The sequence below is a fragment of the Manihot esculenta genome, chromosome 16, assembly GCF_001659605.2.
Source record: "Manihot esculenta cultivar AM560-2 chromosome 16, M.esculenta_v8, whole genome shotgun sequence".
NCBI classification, from domain to species: domain Eukaryota; kingdom Viridiplantae; phylum Streptophyta; class Magnoliopsida; order Malpighiales; family Euphorbiaceae; genus Manihot; species Manihot esculenta.
In genome coordinates this window covers 22340697-22346699 of record NC_035176.2, presented here as the reverse complement: position 1 = coordinate 22346699, position 6003 = coordinate 22340697, and positions in this window count along the sequence as shown.

Sequence of the window (6003 nt, the reverse complement as noted above, 5' to 3'; positions counted from 1 at the left end):
TTGAAAAAATACATGAAAGCCCGCTAGGGCTGTAAAAGGCCAAGGAGCTCACAAGAGTTAGAGAATGCTAAGAAGCTCGTTAGGATTGAGAAAATGCTTGGAAGCTTGTCTGGACTGGAAAAATGCACAGAAGCCCATCAAGGTTAGAAAAGGCTAGGGAGCTCGCAAGAGCTAAAGGATGCTTGGAAGCTCATCAAGGCTACAAAAATGCACAGAAGTGCGTCAGGACTATAAAATACCCAGAAGCTTGTCAAGGCTGGAAAAGTGCACGGAAACTCGACAAGGCTAGTTGGGGCTAGAAGCTCTATAGTGTTAGAACATGCCCGATCGATCCCCAGGCTGGTTGGTGCTAGAGAGAGCCCGAAAACTCATTAAGACATTATTTTATCACTCAATTTTTGCCAGACAAGATCTTGGACCTAACTGGTCAGCAGAGCAAGTAAGAAGAAAGCAATTACATCGGGCGCTTAGCCTGAATAGAGGCTAACTTGGTTTGACGGACTAAACTAAGGCTGCATGGTCAGTATGTTTTACACTCTAGGACCATGACACATTTTGTGACCAGACCAATAGGAAAGGAAAAGTGATATGAGTATGAAAGGCCAATCTAAATAAGCCTCTGTTAGTGTATCTGCCCTAGGCCATTATTTTGGACCTTTTTATATATCATTTTGGTTATTAATAAAAGAGGTTTTACTATCATTATTATTTGTTTGCATATTACATAATAATGATTAACATCCCTGGTTACTTATTATTATGTTGATAATTAAAAAATATCACTAGTATGATTATTGATTGATAATCATGAGATGCTTATGTATATGTTGATATAATTCAATAATGATAGATACTTGTTAGAGAATAAAGTATTGGATGGACCCGCACTGAGATCACTATATGGGTTATTGTCATAAGTGAATCTCAAAGTAGTTATGTCTTAATCCTTTGACTTGAGATTGTTATAGTTTCCGACATAAAGACTGTTATGTTTTGATATAACCAAACATTGTCTTTAATCGGACAATCATAAAGGTTATAATTGAGTATAATAGAAATTATATAGAGGATATTGAACAATCAAGATAGAATTTGTCCATCTCTTTGAGAGAGATATCTTCTGGGCCCCTCGATAAGTGAGACTGAGAAATGCATGGCCATGCTCAAATGAATTGATAGTGTGATCAATATCATTTATTTTTATGAGTCTACTTAGAGATCGAGAAATCATAAGTTTGAATATTATAAGTTTGACATTGACCATGACTTATGTTCAAACTAGATATCGTGTGATAAAGGAATTAATACATGTTCTATTTATTAGGCTTTATCGGACTACCGATCCTCATATTAATTGGGTAGTCATAATGTCTTGCTAGATGCCGCTTATGATTTATAGGTCTTGTGAGACTGGGCCTATTGCCAATTAATATAAGCCTATTGAGTCACACACAAAAGAACGTTGTTTATGTGTTATTTTAATGGGCTAAAAGCCTATTAGTATAATTAATAATAATAAAGATATTATTATTATTAATATTAATTATTATTATGAGATAATAATATTTAAAAAGATCTGCAGTCTATCTGTAATTGTTACAGATAAAAAAATTTTCGGTTTTCCTTATCAAAACAAACTATCACATAAGATATTTGAGTATCTGTTAGATTGTGATAGTGGATTATGCACACAACTCTTTTACAAAAAGAAGTGTGGAAAAATTAAAAGACTTAAAACGTATATAACTCCTACTGCGAATTGTGAAATTTTTTAGAGAATTCGTTTTGAGCTGCAGATTGGAAAAGCACATAGCTTATCCATTAGAGAGCACTAGTACTCTAGAAGGATAAAAGACGTTCGTGTGGATACCATAGTGGGTGTTCATTGAAAAGCAGCACCTTGAGTCCGGGATTATATCTTCTCGTCAAGTGATAGAGCATATTTTAGTCCATTTTATCATTATGTTCTTGATGTTTATTTACATTTTTTCTGCCTAATTTTGTGGTTTTAATCATATTTTGCAAATATTAGGTGTAAAGAAACAATCTGGTGAAAATGCTCTTAAAACTGCCAAATATGGAAAGTGCCAAAAAAGGAAAGTTTTTAAACAAGGAAAGTTTTCAGAAAAGGAAAGTTTTCAAATAAGGAAAGTTTTCAAATAAGGAAAGTGCAGAAGCAAAAGCAAAAGCAAATAAGGAAAGATCAGTCAGAAGATTATTTGAAATTCAAATCGCAGATCTTTCTTTCCTTGTTCAAAGATGTGCACACACTGCAGCAGTCATATCTTCCTATTTAGGCAGCAAGATTTCATGAAGACGCACTTGCCTCTTCTGCATTCAGCATTCAAAATTCAAACAAAGGCTCCACCTAAAAAAGGAAAGACTGGACAGATTCACTTTCCCTTCTGCACATCCATCCGTGCGCGCCAACTTCCCTCTGCAGAGCATCCGCGCGCACCTCTTGCCTTCTGAAGAGCTTGCAACGCGATTCTTTCTTTTTCAGACACAACTTGGGCAGCAAGCATCTCATGGGCAGCAAGGGCAGTATGTAAGGGCCTAGGGCAACACTTTCAACTATAAAAAGACACATAAGGAGCCTCCCCACAATTCTTTCCACTCTACCTTAGACACGCCTACGGGATTGCAAGTGACACCATCTCTTCTTCTTCTTCCTTTCTTTTATTTTGGGTTTTTGATTCAGCCATGAGTGGCTGAAACCTTTTATTCTAGTTGAAGATTGGTTGAAACTTTGGTTGTTTTATGGATTGTGAGATCTGAATACACATTGTTTGTCTTTTGGTTATTCAATATTCATACAGTTCATGCTTGATTCTATTATTGCTTTGTTATTTTGATCAAATTGGTCACTTGATTCTTGATTGCAAGGTAATATATTGTTAGTTTGGATAATTTTAAGTCCGTAATTGCTTGGATTGTTCAAACATAAGAACACTTAGTGTAAAAACTAAGAAAATTGTATGATCTAGCAACATCTCATGCGTTTGAGTAGCTAAGATTGGATCTCTCTATCTCTTCATGCAATTAACAATTATTTTGATGCCTAAGGCCCAAGGACGTTCCTTGGCAAATTGTTAATTAGTAATTAATTAAAGGACGTTCCCTAATTGGTTTAATCATAAGGAGAGACATGGTGGTGAGAAGCGCTTTTCATCTCTATAACTAATCTATTGAATCAATCAAAAGAACATAAGTTTTAATGATCAATCCAAATAACTGAAGTGGATCCAACTCTTCAACTAGAACCTTTTCATATTTGATTTCCCTTTTATTTTATTATTCGCTTATTTAATTGCTTTCAGTAGTTGTTAAATTGAATCAATCTCAAAACCCCCCATTTTACTTTTATTGCACTTTATTTTCATTTTGCTTTCAGCTAATTGCTTTCAGTTTCTCATTCAGTTAATTCTCTTGGTCTTGTTAAGAAAAATAGATAAGTTTTTAATTCTCTGTGGATTCGATCCTTTACCACTATCTGCAATAGTAATATTGTTGATAACCGAAAAAATTATTTTTGATCGGCTTCGACAACCACGAGTCATCAAGTCTAACAGGTTAGTAGCTTATCCTTCCTTTTGAATTAAACGAAACACACGGATCCCGAAAAGGAAATCAAAGATTTTTAATTTTTTCCACTGCGTATTTGGGTTGTAGTAATCTCTTGGTTTTCTAGTAGCCTCGTGCCCCAGATTATGAAGACAACTGTTACCTTCGAATCTAAAAAATGGAAGATTAATAAGGGGACCTTTAATGTTATACAATAATCACTCAAAGTAGGAGTAAGTTATCACCATAAGACAAAGCCACGTGGCAAGATTTGATAAACCTATACATGGTCCCACCGGTACAAAAGAAGATTCGGACGCTTTAGGTCAACCTCATGACATGTTAGTCTTAGGTCGGACAGACTCACCCTCTCAACTTCAGGGCGAGACTCCATAAGGAAGTTACCATTAATAGTTATAATCTCGTAGATTCCCTTTATGCCTGCAATCAAAAGATTTCCGACTAATTAATCGGTGAAGATTCTTTACTAACGAGCCGACCACATAATCGCTGGATTATCAAGAAATGCTATATTTATCTCCATGTTCTTACAATATAAAAGGAGAATGATCATGAAGGCAAACGTATAATGTTTTCTCATATAACTACTCTTGAGTTCTAAATATTATTCTCGCCTTTCTTCACCTTATTAACTTGAGCGTCGAAGTGGCTACCGTGGGCACCCACCACCTCACGTTTTCTTTCTTATTAGATTAACCAATCACAATACAACTCCATTTCGACCGCGTCATCAATTTGGTTTCAGCGGTATCACTAATCCATAGTAGAATACTAACCCACGATAGAAATACCTGAATTGAGCAATACATGATGACATGATGGAGTACAATAGTAGTGGAGTTGAGAATGGCCGGAGAAAGGGCGAAAAGCAGAGGACATTGACGATGAGGAGATGACAGTAGGGCTCGCACACGGCTGGAGATATGGCGGCGAGGGAATCTTAACCGGAGTCGCGCACTGCTGTCTGTTTTACAAAAATGATGGAGAGAAATAATGGAAATGGAAATGGTGGAAAGATCTCAACAAAGGATCGCCGGAGAGAACGAACGTCGTTCTTCCCTTGCATCACTGCGTGCGTTTCTTTCATTTAGAATCAGTAATAATACTGATAGGGTTTGTTTGTGAACCTTTATTTTATTAAATAATTATTTATTATATATTAACAAACCTTTATTTTATTAATTGTAAAAGTTCAAAACCTTTGGTTTGTTAAAATATTAATTAATTGTTTTTTAAATAATAAAGTGTTAATGTATTTAATATTTATAATAAATTAAAATTTATTATTTGTATATATATGAATATATAATAAATTATTAATATGATACAGATTAGAGTAATACATATAATTTAGGGTATATTTATAATACAGGTAATTAGAGTAATAAATATAATTTAGATTAATAAGATTAATACATATTATATATACCGCCTCATGCAACGTTTATATTTAGAGGGGCAAACATAATATTAACATATAGAGAATTAAAATATTTATTTTTATATTTAGTAAAAGTGAAATATATATTTAATAAATTTAAATTTAATATAATTATACTAAATTAATTAAAATTTTACTAGAATTAAAATTAAAAATAATATAATTTTAATGTATTAAATTTAAACCCATTAAATTTTTATTTAGTTAGATTAATAAAAAAAATTAACTTGCTTAACTTTTTTTTAATAAAAAACTAAATATAAAAATAAATTAATATCTAATTTATTCCCATTTAAAAATTAAAATTTTGAGTGGATGATGATACAGCCTGTCCCCTGCGCCCTTGAGTGGCTTAATATAAGAAATATTATATTTGGATAGTGGAGGTTGGAAATTAAATTGAATTAAATAAATTAAAAATTAAAATTTTAATATTTATAAAAATTAAATTATTTAATTTTATTTAATTTAATCTTTATATTTAATATGTTAAAATTTAATTAAAATATTTTAATTTTAATATAATTTAATTTTTTTATATTATTAAAAATGATATATTATTATTATTAATCAGTTGGACTTAATTTTTTAAATTTTTTTATTAAAATTAAATTGAAATAATTAAATTTTTAAAATTAAAAATTAAATTGAATCGAATTAAAATAAAAAAAATTAAATTAAAATTTTAAATTAATTTAATTTAATCAATTTTTTAATTTAAATTAAATACTGCAAAAAATTTTACATAATATTGAAATTTTAGAGATTTCACTTGAGAAAGAAATATGAATTACTATTTCCTGCACTCTAATAGGATATTTCCGTTATTAACAAAAATTCTTTGACTTTTAACTTAACATTAAATTGAAACAAAACAAAAGGATAAATTTAAAATTAAAGGATCTATTGTCATCTAAATAAATATGAATTAATTTTATGGATTTTGTTAAAATTAGGAGTGATTATAAATTACTCTT